Source organism: Tamandua tetradactyla, chromosome X (assembly GCF_023851605.1).
Source record: "Tamandua tetradactyla isolate mTamTet1 chromosome X, mTamTet1.pri, whole genome shotgun sequence".
In the NCBI taxonomy this organism is placed as follows: domain Eukaryota; kingdom Metazoa; phylum Chordata; class Mammalia; order Pilosa; family Myrmecophagidae; genus Tamandua; species Tamandua tetradactyla.
In genome coordinates, this window is record NC_135353.1 from 100,921,715 (window position 1) to 100,940,422 (window position 18,708).

The following is an 18,708-nucleotide window of genomic DNA, read 5'->3' on the forward strand; positions in this document are numbered from 1 at the left end:
TTTGGGGTTTCTTTTTTATTTTTATTTCTTTTTCTGGAGTAATGCTAATGTTCCAAAAATGATCAGGTGATGAATGCACAACTATGTGAACCAAAGGCTGTATACTTTGGATGGATTGTATAGTGTATGAATATATCTCAATAAAATCACATTTATAAAAAAAAAAAGAGGGAGATAATCAATGTTACCAGTTTCTTGAACATCTTTGGAGAGAAATTGTAAGCATAACAAGGTCTCTGAATATGCGTCCATTCCCCACATAAATGGCAGCACATTCTACCTATAGAAGTTAGCTCTTCAGTAGGCTTCCTGAGTTGGCATACTATCTCTCCATCTTTATTGCAATTATTCAATCCATTGTCGAAAAGTACAGGTCTATTACTGTGTAGGATGTCACTTAGTTTTGCTGGTCTGGTGTTTCCTCGTGATTAAATTAAGCATGTGCACTTTTGGCAGTAATACCACAGAAAGGATGATTTGTTTTTCTTAGATGCTTCATATCAGGAGGCACCTCACCTCAGTCCGTGTTATTGCTGATAAAGCAAATTTCAAGCACTTGGTTAAGGTAGAGTCTGTCAGTTTTCTCCGATACAAATTTCCTTTTGTAATTAATAAGGAATCCATGGGTAAGAGTCTCTGAGACAATGTATATCTTGTTTTTCAAAAAACATTCATTTCAAGAGTTTTGCATCCACTGATGATTTTTGTCTGAACCAATTCTTATTGTGATGATTAAAAATGTGCTAGTATTATTTTCACTGTCCTCAAACTCTGCTGAACTCCAGATCCAAGCTGGGTGAGGAGTGCTGTGACATGCCTCTTGGACTTGTTTCTGCCTTCTGAAGTCTTGCTTACCATTTCCAGAATGCTCAACTTGCAATTTCAGAGGAAGAGTGCATTTTCAGGAAGAGTGAGATAGATTTGGGTCTCAGGATGATGACATCTGATACACTGAACTTGTTTCTATGACCCTTCATTCTGGCTCCAGAGAGATAAAACAGTTGTTAGCGAGGTTGGTGACATTTTGTGTAGCTTCTGTGGCTTGAACTCTCTCTTCTCAGAGACCTTGTGCCTTGTCTCTTATTTTTCCTCGGATCTCAGCAGGTTCTCTTTTTCTTTGGTCATAGAATCGAGATCTTCGGTTTTGAAACCAAATTTGGACTCTTGCCTCTGAAACCCCAATTTCTTTAGCGAGTCTTTCTCTGGAATCAATCCCAGGGTAAGGGTTTTTCTTAAAAGCCTTGATGAGAGCGCATAATTGGGAAGATGTATAGGTGGTCCGGCACCACCTGGCTTCTCTAACTTGAGTCACTGCAGGGCATCTGGTCTGTGGGTTTGGATTGATTCCAAGGCCTGCTCAGGTTCTGTCCTCTGGAAGGAGTGTCTAGCTCTTCGATTCTGAAACCAAATCTGGATTCTAGACTCTTCAGTGTTAATTTCTAAAGCAAGTTTTTGTTTGGTAGCATAACCTGGGTAAGGTTTTTGGTTGAAAGTGTCTATGAGGATTTTCAGCTGATCTGGTGTGAATTTGGTGCGACTGCGCCTTTGACATGTAGAGATGGTCTCGTTTGCAGAGTCTTTCTGGCCCATGTTGAAAGAGATCCTTGGTGTCTCAAACATGTGAGTAGGAGTCTACTCTTTCTTAATTGAGTGGTTTGGCACCTTATCAAAAATCATTTGGCCATAAATGTGAGGATTGATTTCTGAGCCCTCAATTCTATTCCTTTGGTCTTATTGTCTGTCCTTGTACCAGGAGCATTCTGTTTTGATGATTGCACTTTGTAAAAAGTTTTCAGATCAGGGAGTGTGGGTCATTCAATTTGATTTTCTTCTTCAAAATCGGTTTGACTGTGGGGGCAACCAAAGCATAGGCAGAGCCCTCAATTTGGGGGTTTGTTCATATGAAACTTAACCCCACAAAGGATAGGCTAAGCCTACTCAAAATTAGGCCTAAGAGTCACCCCCAAGTTAGAACCTCATTGTTGTCAGATGCGGCCTCTCTCTCTCAGCCAGCACGCCAAGCCAACTCACTGCCCTCCCCCTCTCTACATGGAACATGACTCCCAGGGGTGTGGACCTTCCTGACAACGTGGGACAGAAATCCTAGAATTAGCTGAGGCTCAGCATCAAGGGATAGAGAAAACCTTCTCGACCAAAAGGGGAAGAGCGAAATGAGACAAAATAAAGTATCAATGGCTGAGAGATTATAAACAGTCGAGAGGTTATCATGGAGGTTATTCTTACGCATTAAATAGATATCACCTTTTTAGTTAAGGTGCAATGGAGAGGCTGGAGGGAAGTGCCTGAAAATGTAGAGCTTTGTTCCAGTAGTCATGTTTCTTGAAGATGATTGTATAATGATATAGTTGTCGCAGTGTGACTGTGTGATTGTGAAAACCTTGTGTCTGATGATTCTTTTATCTCGTTTATGGACAGATGAGTAAAACATGTGGATTAAAAGTAAATAAATAATAAGGGGAACAAATGTTAAAATAAATTTAATAGATTAAAATGCTAGGGATCAATGAAAGGGAGGGCTAAGGGATATGGTACGTATGATTTTTTTTCTGTTTTCTTTTTATTTCTTTTTCTGAATTGATGCAAATGTTCTAAGAAATGATCATGATGATGAATATAAAACTATGTGATGATATTGTGAGTTATTGATTAGAATGATCATATGGTAAGAATGTTTGTGTTTGTATATTGTTATGTTGAGTAAAAAAAAAAGTTGAAGTATTTCAAATAGTTACAACAGTGTGTAACCGCAACAGACCCGTGCAATAAAATGTTAGAGAAAGTTAAAAAAAAAAAAAAAAAAAGTATTGGCAACGTCCCCTGAGAGAGGGGAGAAAGACTATGGGTGTATTAAACCTTACCATCAGGGAATCCCCTGATACTGTGTCAAACTTCAGGGATATCCAAATCAATAGGCCATGCATTCAATCATGAGGCTTACTCTTGTGAAGCTTATGTAGGTAGTGGCAAAGCTTAGACTACCTATAGGCATGCCTAAGAGCTACTTTTGGAGGACCTCTGTTGTTGCTCAGATGTGGCCTCACTTTCTCTAAGCCCAACTCTGCAAGGGAAATCATTGCCCTCCCCGCTACATGGGACATGACATCCAGGGGTGAAAGTCTCCCTGGCAATGTAAGAGAGGACTCCCAGGGATGAATCCAGACCTGGCACTGTGGGGTCAACAATTCCATCCTGACCGAAAGGTGGAAAGAAGTGTAATTAAGACAGTATCAGTGGCAGAGAGAGTTCAAATAGAGCTGAGAGTCTACTCTGGATGTGGCTGTTATGCAAGCTTCAGGTAGACCTTGCTACCTACCATAACCTGCCAACCCTAACCAGGACCATTCCAGTCTACCCTAAAGAACACCTAGGACAATATTTAAGATTCCACAAGGGTTCCAGGCAGTAGAGTAACTTTCCAGAAACCTACAATCTCTAGATGGGTCCCTTGTCTCAGATAAGTCCTGAAATCTAACCCAGCCTCTCCAGAACATCAGATAGTTCCATCTCCCTACCCGATATTAGTGACAGACCCTTCCAAAATAAAAAATTTAGAATTGCCATAGTCGAAATACCCCTAAAGAGAGATATGGAAAAATCAAAGGTGATGGTGGAATTATGCATAGAAGATAGGACTTAACAAATGAATATGAATGCTGAATCATTAAATTGATATCTGTTTTAGTCTCCAGTATTTTAGAGCAGCTAGAAGTAAAAACCTAGAATTGTGAAATTGTAACCCATGTCAGAGTCTGACAACTAATTGTGGTGCTGTGCTTTGAAATTTATACCTTTATTTTTCACAAAAAAAGAAGGAAAAAAGATGATTGTAATGATAAAAAAATATTTAAGCCCTCTAGTTTTCTATGTTCTGGAGCAGGTAGAAGGAAAAAATATAAGAGGATCATATTCTAGTCCATGTTAAACTCTAGGATTTGTCCTCTAACTGCTTGTTGAAGAGTGCTTTGAAAACTATTGCTATTTCTTTGCTTTTTATATATGTTATAGTATACAATAAAAAAAAGTTTTAAAAAAATGGCTTTGACTATTCAGATCTCCTTACCCTTCCAAATAAATTTGATGATTGGCCTTTCCAGTTGTGGAAAGAAGGTTGTTAGAATTTTGATTGCGATTGCATTGAATCTATAAATTGCTTTAAGTAGAATTGATATGTTCATAATGTTTAGTCTTCCAATCCATGAACACTGAACATCCTTGAATTTATTTAGGTGTTCCTTAATTTATTTAAGCAACATTTTGTAGTTTTCTGAGTACAAGCCATTTATGCCCTTGGTGAAATTTATTCCTAGATATGTCATTTAGTTACTATTCTAAGTGAGAATTTTTCTTGATTTCCTTTTTGGACTGTTCATTGCTAGTGTATATAAACACTACTGATTTGGGGTGTTGATCTTGTACCCTGCCACAGTGCTGAATACATTTATTAGCTCTAGGAGTTTTTTTTTAAACACATTGATAGCTTTTTATTTAAATAGAAAAATCAAAACTTTAAAGTTGTACTTTAAAAATCATTAATGGAAATGATAAAAACAATGTTTTGCAGATTCTAAGTTCTTTTATGAAACATCGCTAGTGTTTCTGCCAATACCATCTGCATATGTTAAAAATTTTACTACTGACTTCCAAGTCAGGTGTTCAACATGATTAGCAATATTAATTGTTATTACAGTCGAATCTCTGAAAATTAACTTCCTGCTTCCAAAGTTGTTACGTTTTTGTTCTAATGTACAATAGAATGATCTAAACTAAGCAATTTGATTACTTTGCTATTTTCTCAAATATATTGTGTCTCACTTTCTACAGTCATATATTTCACAGTAGAAAAATGATTTGGCAGAGAGAAGTTTAGAAACATAATTTCTCCCCCTTTTTTGAGGCTGTTCTATTTGCTAGCTGCCGGAATGCAACATACCAGAGATGGATTGGCTTTTAATAAAAGGGAATTTATTTCATTAGTTCTTCGCAGGAAAGGCAGCTGTTGTTCAACTGAGGTTCTTTCTTACGTGGGAAGGCGCAGGGTGATGTCTGCTGGCCTTCTCTCCAGGCCTTTGGGTTCCAACAACTTTCCCTGGGGTGATTTCTTTCTGCATCTCCAAAGGCCTGGGCTGACTGAGTGCTGAGATGAGGTATGCTGAGTTGCTTGGGCTGTGCTACTTTGAGCTCTCTCATTTAAGCACCAGCCAATTAAATCAAACATCATTCATGCAGCAGGCACGCCTCCTTAGCCAACTGCAGATGTAATTAAGAACAGATGAGATTCACGTACCATTGGCTCATGGTCACAGCAACAGAAGTAGGCACCATCACCTGACCAAGTTGACACCTGAACCTAACTACCACAGAGGCTCTATAATAATGAACACTATAGATTTAATAACACAGGATTGGGGAAGGAAAGAATAGTCATGATAAGTCCCACCTTCAGGCTCGTCATGGTGGTGGTTGAAAAATAAAATGAACTTTTTCTTCATCCAAACCCAGATTCAGAATAGGACCTTTTAAAATGCAAACAAACGAACAAAACTAAGATAATGCCTAGATAATGCGAAAGAGCTATTTGCTTAAAAAATCTCCTGCACTGAAGGAAAATAATATAAATTACATTACTAACGTCAAAAGTTAGCAGGTAAATAGTACTCTAGCTTCATTTAAAGCATTGCCGCCCTAAAATACTCTGTAAGAAATGCATAGATCAAACACAAAGTGACCTCAAACGTACTATTTCAAAGTCTTAAATATTAAAAAAGGAAAGAAAACTAGTTATATGTGGGTAAGGGGAAGCAAACCCTCAGCAACTTAGTATCTTTAAATTCATACATTTTTTTTATAGCTGAGCAATTAAAGTAGAAATAAATATAGTAGTGCTAGAATATAAATTTTAATAATTGATAAAAATGTACAAAAAATGTTCAAATTAGAGTTGCTTTAGAATTTGTACCACGAAGTCAATACTTCTTCATGAGTAGAGAAGGTAAAAGACTTCTACAATGGAAAAAAAAAGCAAGAGAAAGATTGAATTTTATTAAAAAAATAGCTCTGTTAAAGAAAATGTCAACTTTTTTATGATAAGGATATTGAAACTATTAAAATATTTTTAACTTTTTTATTGTATAGTATAACATATATACAAAGCAAAGAAAAAAAAACGATAGTTTTCAAAGCACTCTTCAACAGTTGGTTACAGGTCAGATCCCAGAATTTGTCATGGGCTGCCATATGATCTTCTCATACTTTTTCATCTAGATGCTCCAGAATATAGAACCCTAGAGGGCTTAAATATTTTATTTATCATCACAATCACCTTTTTTCATTCTTTTTGGTGAACAATAACATATATACAAAAAAGCTATAAATTTCAAAGCACAACACCACAATTAGTTGTAGAACATATTTCAGACTTTAACATGGGTTACAATTTCACAATCTTAGGTTTTTACTTCTAGTTGCTCTAAAATGCTGGAGACTCAAAGAGATATCAATTTAATGATTCAACATTCATATTCATTTGTTAAATCCTATCTTCTATGTATAATTCCACCATCCCCTTTGATCTTTTCATATCTCTCTTTTGGGTTGTTTGGGCTATGGCAATTCTAAATTTTTGTATTGGAAGAGTCTGTCACTAATATGGGTTAGGGAGATGAAACTATCTGATGTTCTGGAGAGGATGGGATAGATTTCAGGACTTATCTGGATCAAGGACCAATCTGAAGATTGTAGGATTCTGGAAAGTTACTCTAGGGCCTGGAACCCTTGTGGAATCTTGTATATTGCCCTAGGTGTTCTTTAGGATTGGCTGGAATGGTCCTGGTTGGCAGGTTATAATAGGTAGCAGGGTCAACCTGAAGCTTGTGAAAGAGCAACCTCCATAGTAGCCTCTCGGCTCTATTTGAACTCTCTCTGCCACTGATGCTTTATTAATTACACTTCTTTTCCCCCTTTTGATCAGGATGGAATTGTTGATCCCATGGTGCCATGTCTGGATTTATCCCTGGGAGTCATCTCCCACATCACCAGGGAGACTTTCACCCCTGAATGTCATATCCCACATAGAGAGGAAGGCAATGATTTCATTTTCAGAGGTGGCCTTAGAGAGACTGAGGCCACATCTGAGCAACAAAAGAGGTCTGCCAGAAGTAATGCTTAGGCATGCCTATAGGTAGTCTAAACTTCTCCACTACCTACATAAGCTTCACGGGAGTAAGCCTCATGATTGAGGGCATGGCCTATTGAGTTGGGTATCCCTAAAGTTTGACACAGTATCAGGGATTCCCTGATGGTAATGTTTAATAGTTCCATATTCTTTCTCCCCTCTCTCAAGGGACTTTCTCAATCACTTTTTGATTATCTGCTTAATATACTCTAGGACGTTTCCAAGCATTACAATAATCTATACAGGATTAAAGGACCTCTTTCTTATTCTGTGCTCCCTGTGTTTCAGTTGTTCAAATGAGCTATACAGATATGCTGGATTCGATTATGCACTACAGAAAATTTCAGTTCCGGATAAAATAAATCTTTCTTCCATTGGTCTCAAAGAGTATGTGTGGTTCTAAAATATAGACACTGTCATCCTTACCCCTATATTCTGAATTACTTTAACCCCAACCTGTTTGACTTTGTTCTTATCTCTAAATACCAGATTATATATATATAACAGGCTCTCAAAATCCAGAAATAATAATCACCACCCTGAACTTAATGTGTCTGCTCTAAAAGCTTACAATCTAGGCCCCTGTTTTCTTATAAGCATTTTCTAAAAGTGATCATACCATTGTTGTTCTTTTGTTTCTGGCTTATTTGTCTCACTAAATGACCCACATGTTCATTCACATCATTCCATGCCTCATAAATTTGTTCCTTTTTGTAGCAGCACAACCTTCATTCATAAGTATACACCATCATTCGTTCGCCAATCTACTTCTAAGTCAGCACATCCTTCAGCCACCTGCATTCACTGGGCATCATGTAGAAGGCCCATAGGCCACAGTCCATCAACATTCTCAACTTTGGATAATTTCAGTGTTCCCAAGAGACAGAAAACCAATAAGCATACCCTCGCAAAATAGGAAATCTAGGCTTCCTCTTAACTCTTGTCCCTTACCCCATTATTCACCTCTGCTGTTGCAGTGGTAGTGCTGATGATTTCCTCTTGAACATAGCTCATATCATGCGATAGCAGTTTTCCCCCTGTACCTTGAATTAAACACTCTCTATACAAGAATCGTATCTTTGAAGTAATTCTTACAAGAACTAATTCATATTTCTTGTGTGAATCAGTTGGGCATGTAGGTCTATACAACCCCTTACAATCTTGTTCATCTTCACTATGGTAATATTACTTATAGACCTACCAGAGAATCACCTTTACTCCTATCTATTCCCTTACATTGAAGTTTAACCTCATTAGCTAACAGTTCAACGATCTCTAGTTTCTATTTATCTCTAATTCCCCTATATTCTGTATTATAAGCCTCTTATTATACCTTTATGCTAGTCATAAAAGTGGAATCATACTGTATCTGTCCTTTCGTATCTGGCTAATTTCACTCAGCATTTTGTCCTCAAGGCTCATCCATCTTGTCATGTGCTTTAGGACGTCATTTCATCTTACTGCTGCTTCATATTCCATTGTATGTATATACTACGTTTTATTGATCCACTTGTCTGTTGATGGGAATTTGCTCTGTTTCTACCTTTTCGCAATTGTGAATAATGCTGCTATGAACATCGGTGTGCAAATATCTGTGTCATTGCTTTCAGCTCTTCTGCATATATACCAAGTGGTACTATTGCTGGGTCATAGGCAACTCAATATTTAGTTTCCTAAGGAACTGCCGAACAGTCTTCCATAGTGGCTGTACCATTATACATTCCCACAGCAGTGCATAAGTGTCCCCGTTTCTGCACATCCTCTCCAACATTTATAGTTTCCTGTTGGTTTAATAGCAGCCATTCTTATAGGTTTGAGGTGGTATCTCATTGCAGTCTTGATGTACATTTCTCTTATAGCCAAAGAAAATGAGCATCTCTTCATATGCTTTTGTGCCATCTGTATTTGCTCTTCAGGAAAATGCCTATTATATTTTAGCTGATCTTGTATTTAGGTTGTTGTTCTTTTGTTATTGATTTGTATGATTTCTTTGTGTATACAGGAAATCAAACCTTTGTCCAATATGTGATTTCCAAATATTTTCTCTCATTGTGTTGGCTGCCTCTTCACCTTTTTGACAATGTCTTTTGAGGTGCAGAAGCATTTGATTTTGAGGAATTCCCCTTCATCTATTTTTTCTTTTGTTGCTCATGCTTTGGGTATAAAGTTTAGGAAGCTACCTCCTATTACTAGATCTTGAAGATGTTTCCCCTTATTTTTTTGGTGCTAGTTCTCATATTTAGGTGTTTGATCCAATTTGTGTTAATTTTTGTGTAGGATGTAATATAGCGGTCCTCTTTCATTCTCTTGGCTTTTGATATCCAGTTCTTCCATGCCCAATTATTGAAAAGACTATTTTGTCCCAGTTCAGAGGATTTTGGGGCCTTGTCAAAAATCATTTGACCATAGATTTGATGGTGTATTTCTGCACTCTTGATTTGATTCCGTTGGTCAATACTTCTGTCTTTGTGCCAGTAGTATACTGTTTTGATCACTGTGGCTTTTTAATAGGTTTTCAAGTCAGGGAGTGTTAATCTTCCCACTTCTTTCTTCTTTTTTTAGGATGCTTTTAGCTATTTGGGGTCTCTTTCCCTTCCAGATGAATTTGGAAGTTAGCTTTTCCAAATCTTCAAAGTATGTTGTTCGAATTTTGATTGGTACTGTGTTGAATCTGTAGATCAATTTGGGGAGAATTGACATCTCAACGATATTTAGCTTTCTTGTCCATGAGCAGGGAATGTCTTTCCACCTATTTAGATCTCCTTTGATTTCTTTTAGCAATGTTATATGCTTTTCTGTGTACAAGTCCTTTACATCCCTAGTTAAGTTCGTTCCTAAGTATTTGATTCTTTTAGTTGCTATTTTGAATGGAAGTTTTTTCCTTAACTGACTCCTCAGCTAGGTCATTGCTTGTGTGTAGACATGTTACTGATTTTTGCACCTTAATTTTATGTCCTGACACCTTGCTGAATTTGTTTATTAGCTCAAGTAACTTTGATGTAGATTTCTAAGGATGTTCCCAGTATAGTTTCATATCATGTGCAAATAATGAGAGTTTTACTTCTTCCTTTCCAATTTGGATGCCTTTTATTTCTTTGTCCTGCCTGATTGTTCTAGCTAAAACGTCTAGTACAATGTTGAATGATACTGGTGACAGTGGCCATCCTTGTCTTGAACCTGATCTTGAGGGGAAAGCATTCAGTCTCTTTCCATTTAGTGCGATGCTGGCTATTGTTTTTTAATATATTCCCTTTATCATATTAAGGTAGTTACCTTTGATTCCTATCTTTTGGAGTGTTTTTATTGGAAAAGGATGCTGAATTTTGTCGAATTTTTTTTTTCAGCATCAATCGAGATGATCCTTTGATTTTTCCCTTTTGATTTGTGAATGTGCTGTATTATATTAATTGATTTTCTTGTGTTGAACCATCCTCACATTCCTGGTATAAACCCCATTTGGTGATGGTCTATAATTCTTGAAATGTGCTGTTGGATTTGATTTGCTAATATTTTATTGAGAATTTTTTTTTTAATAGATTGGCATCACCTTCCCTAACTCCACTATTGTCCCCAAGCAATTTGTTGTAGGTTTCCTGTCTTGTCAGTTTCACTTAACCCAGATAATTATACTGGTTAAAAAGATGACTTTTCTTACCTGAAAGTGACTTCTAATTGAGGAGCAAGAAGCTTTATTAATCTAGAATTGTAAACTTTATTCTAGTTAAGTCTCAGGAAACTTGAGAACCACTGATGAAAAAGCTGGTAATAAAATACCACATCTCGTTGGTATGATTTTGATAGAAAACTTTCTTTTCCTGCTGCTTTTAAGTAAACTGAATATTTATTTTTTGTGCTGTTGGTTAAATAAATGTTCAACTCATTTAACATCAGATGTGTTTCATAAACACTATCTCTATTATCTGACATCAGACTCTATCAACATCATTTTCATTTTAGATTTTCCTTTAAGATTTAGTTGACAATTTAAATATCAAAACCATCACTTCAACTGCTACATCACTGAATCAGTCGTACCTGGCATCTTAGTTTTCTGAGCTGCTGATACCACAGAGTGGGTTTGGTTTAAACAATAGGAATTTATTGGTTCATGGTTTGGAGGCTAGGGGAATTCTAAAATTGAGGCATCACCTAGGTGATGCTTTCTCCCCAAGGTATACAACATTCTGATGCTGGTTCCTGGCGATACTTGGGGTCCCTTGGCTTGTATCACTGCCTTGCCTCATGTGGTGATGTCCTCTTTTCTCTTTCTGGTTCGACTGATTTCTAGCTTCCAGCCTCCTCCCCATGGCTTTCTCTTTTTTTTTTCTATTAATTAAAGAAAAAAAAAGAAACTAACCCAACATTTAGAAATCATTCCATTCTACATATGCAATCAGTAATTCTTAACATCATCACAGAATTTTTGCATCTATGTTCAATAGGGAGATTGGCCTGTAGTTTTCTTTTCCTATAGCATCTTTACTGGTTTTGGTGTTAAAATGATACTAGCTTCATAAAATGAGTTAGAGTTCCTTTTTCTTAAATTTTTTTGAAAAGTTTGAGCAGTATTGGTATCAGTTCTTTTTGGAATGTTTGATAAAATTCCTCTGTGAAGGCATTTGTCCCTGGGCTTTTCATTATAGGAAGATTTTTGATGACTGATTGAATCTCTTTACTGGTGATTGGTTTGTTGAGACCTTCTATTTCTTGTTGAGTCAGTGTAGCTTGCTTGTGTGTCTCCAGGAATTTCTCCATTTCTTTTAAGTTGTCTAGTTTGTTGGCATATAGTTGTTCATAGTATCCTCTTATGATTTCTTTTATTTCTTCAGGGTCTGTGGTAATGCACCCGTTCTTATTTCTGATTTTATTTATTTGCATCCTGTTTTTCTCTTTCTCAGTCTTGCTAGTGGCCCATCAATTTTTTTGTATTTCTTAAAGAACTGACTTTTGGTTTTATTGATTCCTTCTATTGTTCTTTTGTTCTCCCATTCCTTTATCTCTGCTTTGATCTTTGTTATTTCTCTTCTCCAATTTGCTTTGGGGTTAGTTTGCTGTTCTTTCTCAAGTTCCTGCAGGTTTCCTGTTAAGTCCTTGATTTTTGCTCTTTCTTGTCTTTTAATATAGGCATTTTGGGTAACAAATTTCCCTCTCAGCACACCCTTTGCTGCATCCCATAAATTCTGATAAGTTGTAATCTCATTTTCATTCATCTCCAGGTAGCTACTGATTTCTCTAGCAATTTTTTCTTTGATCCACTGGTTGGTTAAGTGTGTGCCCTGTTCTAGTTTGCTAGCTGCTGGAATGCAGTATACCAGAAATGGAACGGCTTTTAACAAGGGGAAATTTAATGAGTTGCTAGTTTACATTTCTAAGGCCGAGAAAATGTCCCAATTAAAACAAGTCTAAAGAAATGTCCAATCAAAGGCATCTAGGGAAAGATACCTTGGTTCAAGAAGGCCGATGAAGTTCAGGGTTTCTCTCTCAAGTGAGACAGCACATGGCAAACACAGGGCCTCTCTCTCGGCTGGAAGGGCACGTGGTGAATACGGCATCATCTGCTAGCTTTCTCTCCTGGCTTCTGGCTTCATGAAGCTCCCCGGGAGGCGTTTTCCTTCTTCATCTCCAAAGGTCACTGGCTGGTGGACTCTCTGCTTTGTGGTGCCGCAGCATCCTCTGCTCTCTCCGAATCTCTCTCTCCAAAATGTTTCCTCTTTTATAGGACTTCAGAAACTAATCAAGACCCACTCAAATGGGTGGAGACATGTCATCCCCTAATCCAGTTTAACAACCATTCTTGACTAAATCACATCAACCAGGGAGATGATCTCATTACAGTTTCATATATACAGTATTGAATAAGGATTATTCTACCTTTAAGAAATGGGATTTATATCAAAACATGGCTTTTCTTAGGGGACATATATCCTTTCAAACCAGCACAGGCCCCAATGCTTGGAGAGGATGGAGGCGAGAAAAAGGTGGTTTCCCTAATGTCCTCCAAGGTTGTATTCAGAGAGAGGCAGGCCTCTTTCTAAAGCCCTGAGGATAAATGATTCTCAGACTTTAAAATCTAATGGACTTTGCCCTGCAGGTTTTAGAAGCTGTATGGGTCCGGTGACCCCTGTGTTCTTTCCTCCCTATGGAAACACGCATATGTATCCTATGATTGTTCCTCCTTTGTATGTTTTCAGCAAATAACTTATTAAGAGTTTTCAGAGGTCCAAAGCCAGAGGATAATTTTGCCTTAGAGCAGACCATGCCTGTAACTAACTTTGATAGGAGTTTGTACACTTCTAACTTTGTATTTCATGTATATTGCTACTGAAATGGTTTAAGGATTTGTGATATTGTTATAAAATGAATGTATTTTGTATACAGGGAAAACATGTCTTTTTTAGGGTCCAGAGGGTGGAATGTGCTGGTTTGGAAGGATGTATGTCCCCTAGAAATGCCATGTTTTAATCTAAATCCCATTTCATAAAGGCAGAATAATACCTATTCAATACAAAGATGTATGTTTGAAACTGTAATCAGATCATCTCCTGGAGATATGATTTAATCAAGAGTTGTTAAGCTGCATTAGGTGACAACATGTCTCCACCCATTTGTGTGGGTCTTGATAAATTTCTGGAGTCCTATAAAGGAGGAAACATTTTGGAGAATGAAAGAGATTCAGAGACAGCAGGGCAGAATGACATAGCCATTAGAAGTGGAGTCCACCAGTCAGCGACCTTTGGAAATGAAGAAGGATAACGCCTCCCGGGGAGCTTCATGAAACCAAAATCCAGGAGAAGAAGCTAGCAGATGGTGCTGTGTTTGCCCTGTGCTCTTCAAGATGAGAGAGAAACTCTGAGTATGTTCACCATGTGCCTTCTCACTTGAGAGAGAAACCCTGAACTTCATCGGCCTTCTTAAACCAAGGTATCTTTCCCTGGATGCCTTTGATTGGACATTTCTATAGACTTGTTGTAATTGGGCCATTTTCTCAGTCTTAGAACAATAAACTAGCAACTTATTAAATTTCCCTTTTTAAAAGCCATTCAGTTTCTGGTATATTGCATTCTGGCAGCTAGCAGACTAGAACAGTAGGTTTCCATTATTTTTTTCATCTGTTCTACTGTGGCTTTCAATTCCCATAATTCTGTGATTTGTTTTTTCAGACTTTTGATTTCTTGTTTTTGTTCCTTCCTGGCCTTCTTTATATCCTCCCTCAATTCTCTAATTTGATTTTTGATGAGGTTTTCCATGTCTGTTCAAATATTCTGAGTTAATTGTTTCAACTCCTGTATCTCATTTGAATTGTTGGTTTGTTCCTTTGACTGGCCATATCTTCAATATTCTTGGTATGAGTTGTTAGTTTTTTGCTGGAGTCTAGGCATTTAATTATCTTAATTAGTTTATTCTGGAGATTGTTTTCATTTTTTTACCTAGGATTTTCTTACTGGATGACTTTGTTATCTATCTGTTCTTTGACATGCAGTTCAGATTATTCTGGACCTCCAGCTTAGGTTTTCTTTAAAAGAGTAGAATTTTTCAGTGCCTTTTTTTTCCCCTTAGGAGGGTCAACTTAGGTATTATAGACCCCAGCCTGATTTTCCCAGACCACATCAGCCTCCTGTCAGGGGAAAAGAGTCACCTGCATCAGTTTTCCCTGAGTGTGAGACCCAGCAGATTGAAAGGTTTTCATATGAAACCTCTGGGCTCTCCGTTTTTCCTATTCTGCCCAATATGTGGTGCTTGTCTGCCTGCGGATCCCACCACCATAAGGTGATGTGGTACCTTTAACTTCAGCCGACTGAGGAGAGGTTTTAGTCTGGTTTTAATCACTTCACTTTTCCAGACCCAGGTGTCTGAATTCCTTGAGGAAGGGATTCCACCGGAGTGGGCCCCACCCCTCTCCTGGGTAAGGCACAGGCTCCAGCCAAACCCTCAAACAAGCTAAATTCTGCCTATGCCTCAGGCAGTGGAGCCTGAGAAGCCTTGCAGCTGTATCCAAAGAGCAGTCAAGGTGTAGAAACACAGCCACCGAAATGAAAGAGAAAAATCCTTTTCAGAGCAGGTCCCCTGTTCCTCAGATTTGCCAATGAGGAGCTTAAGTTGGTGAGTTGTTCTCTGAATCTCTAGGTACTATGTGCCCCCTCCTTTCCTTCAGGGCCCAGATCTTTTCAAATCCAATAAAAAAACCTCTGTTTTTTTTTTTTTTTTTTTCTTTTTCCATCAGCCCTGCCATCTCTGCACCAGAGCAAAAACCAGCGACCTCCACTTTTACTTGAGGTTCAGCTGAGCTGGGGTCCTATTTTTAGTAGTTAGAGTTTGTTAATTAATTCCACAATTGGAATTTGGTTGTGCTCAGCCCCTGCTGCTGGTAAAGTTCCTTTCCTTTCCCCTCTGGGAAGCAGCCTGTGAGGGAGGTGCGCCAGCTGTCACATCTTGGGGAACTCACAGTTCTGGGCAGTCCAGCTTGTTCAGTCTGGGTTATGCTGTGTGTCCGGGTCAGTGATGTGGCCCCATCAGTTCTTCTGTATTGTTCCTAGCTATTTATTAGCTGCTCTGGAGGATGAACTAAATTCCACACCTCGCTAAGCAGCCATCTTTGCCCCGAATCCTCTCTTTGTATTCTTTAAATTACCCTTAGTGGTACTCTTCAATTCTGTGCCCTTCTCCAGACCTCCCTCTCCTGTCTTTTTTTTCAGCTGCCAGAGCTTCTTTTAGTATTTCTTGTAGGGCCAGCCCTTGTTGACAGATTCTTTCAGGACTTCTTTATCTGTGAAAACTTTAATCTCTCCCTCAATTTTGAAGGACAATTTGGCTGAGTACAGTATCCTTGCCTGGAAGTCTTTCTCTTTCAAAATCATGAATATATCATATCACTGCCTTCTCACCTCCAGGGTACTAGTTAAATAGTCCGAACTCAGTCTTATTTGGTTTCCCTTGTATGTAGTAGATTGTTTTTCTCTTGTCACTTTCAGGATTTTCTCCTTCTTGTCAACGATTGACAGACTGATTTATATGTGCCTTGAGGAAGGCCTATCTGGATTTATTCTGTTTGGAGTTCTTTGGGATTCTTTGACTTGTATATCTATGTCCTTTATGAGGGTTTGGAAGTTTCTCCCATTATATCCTCATCTACTCTTCCTAGCCCTTTTCTCTTCTCCTTCTGGGACACCAGTGATTCTTATATTTGAGCGCTTTGTTTTGTCTATCATCTCCCTGAGTTCCCATTCTATTTTTTCCATCTTTTTTGCCATTTGCTGTTTTGAGTCTTTGAAGTCAATTATCCTTTTCTCAATACTCCTTATTCTTTCTCCTGTCTCTTCAAATCTCATGTTGTGTTCCTCTAGTATGTTTTTATTTGGTCAACAGTCTTTGGTCTCTGTGATTTCCACTATTTTTCTATTTATTCTTTCAAATTCCTCTTTATGTTCTTCTACTGTCTTCTTGAACTCCTTTTTGTCATTTTCTCTCCTCCTTATTTTATTAAGTGGAGTTGTATGAGCATCTTTGATTAGTTGTTCCAATGTCTGTCTCCTCTGGTGTTTTAATTTGGTCATTAGGCAGGGCTATATCTTTCTGCATTGTGATATGCTTAGTGATCTTCTGTTGTTTTTGTGGCATATAAATATCTTGATTGATTTACTTTGGGAGTTCAGTTCTTTCAGTAGTCTAAGGCCTTGTGTTTGCGGGATGTTTCTACAGCAGGGACAGGGCATGGGGTGGGCACTCAGTGCAGTGATTTGTTTTAGGGAAGGTATAGGTGCAGTTTGGGGATGCTATACCGTTGTTTCTGAACGTGGACGCTCAGCAGCCAGGGAGGATGTATTTGTGTGGGTGCACTGGTCTGGGGGCTCTAACCCTGGTGTGCACTGCTCTAAAGCATGGGGCCCTTTGTGTATATGCTTAGAGCTGTGGCAACAGATAGACGTTATGCCTTCATGGATTGGGGGCAGATGTGTCCTGGCTGTGCAGGTCAACATTTTCTCAGAGCTAGGAAATGTGGCTGAGGGTCGTGTGCACGCTTGGTTCTTGGGCTGCTGTACAGTGTGATTCCTAGAGCTGTGACGTGATTGATGGCCCATGTACATGCATGGTCCTGGGAGTCCCATAAAAGGATGTGTAGAGCTCAGGATGTGGCATGAGGTTGTGTGACACTATGGGCAGGGGGGCAGGGTTAGCCTGTGTGTGGAAGTTAGTGCCTGCAGCATTTATGAGCTGGCTTTAGCCTCCAGGTAACAGGGAACGGGAGGTAGTGCTCAGGAGGGGTGCAGGAGAGGTGGGTTGGGCTGCTGTTGTGGTTGGTGTATGGGGCAGTTATGTGCCCTCAGGGGCTGATGGAGTCGTGCACCTGGAGCGTGGTGAATGGGTGCAGGTGATGGGGTTCGAGTATATAAGGTGTGGAATGAAGTAAGCTGGTTAGGGTAGCACACTTGAGGAACACGGCCTGGGTTACTTCCTATTCCCTTGCTCCCATCTGTGCATTCCCGTGGGCTCCGCGCCCCCACACCGGTCTCTAGCCTTCTGCCTGTCAGCTCCTCGGCCTCTGCAACCAGCTATTATTTTTGTTTAAATTACTCATGTACTTAGCATTTCGTTTATTTTCACTCCTTTGCATATATTGAGATTTTACCTTGTATTATTTTCATTTTGTTTGAAGGATACTTTTAGCATTTCTTATACTGTGGGTCTAATGGTTAGTTATTTCAACATTTGCATTTGTGAAAAAAATCTTTATTTCACATTCATTTTTTACTTCTATTTTGAAATATTATAAATTCATAAGAAGTTGCAGTAGTAGAATGAAGTCCTATGTACTCTTCACCAAATTTCCCTCAGTGTTTACCTGCTACATAACTATAATATAATATCAAAATAAGAACTACACAATTGGTACAATGTGTATGTATAGGTGTGTTCCATTTATTCATGTGTATATTTATATAACCATCTCTGCATTCAAGATACAGAACTATTTTTCCATCACCCTAAAGATTTCATTGATATCAGCCCTTTATGTTTATTCCCATACCTTCTCTCCCATACTAACTAAGCTCTGGCAATCTCTTACCTTTACTCCATTTCTACAGTTTTGTCATTCTGAGAATTTTATATATAAATGGAATCATATTATATGACCTTTTGAAATTGACATTTTTTACTCAGCATACTGCCCTTGTTATTCATATAAGGTTTTGTGGGTATCAATAGTTGTTTTCTTTTTATTGCTTAATCGTATTTCATGGTATATATGTGGGACATTTTATTCACTATTGAAGACATTTTGACTCTTTCCAATTTTTTGGCTATTAGATACACATCTGTATGAATATTTGCATACAGTTTTTTGTTTGAATACAAGTTTTCATTTGCCTGGGACAAATGTCCTAGTGTGTAGTTGTTAGGTTGTTTTTTTAGGAAACTCCCAAACTATTTTCCATAGTGCATTACATGAGAGTTCCACTTCTTCTGCTTCCTTTCCAGCATTTGGTATTGATACTTTTAAAAAAAAACTCATAGCTATG

The 18,708-nt window shown here is 38.3% G+C and overlaps 1 protein-coding gene and 1 pseudogene across 3 annotated transcripts in view; one reads left to right on the top strand and one right to left on the bottom strand.

Annotated features, from left to right (window-relative positions):
* The window catches only part of TEX11 (testis expressed 11), a 483,245-nt gene that overhangs the window by 174,715 nt on the left and 289,822 nt on the right, over window positions 1–18,708 (top strand). The gene's annotated exons all lie outside the window — the stretch shown is intronic.
* Window positions 802–1,590, bottom strand: LOC143670732 (double homeobox protein A-like; annotated as a pseudogene).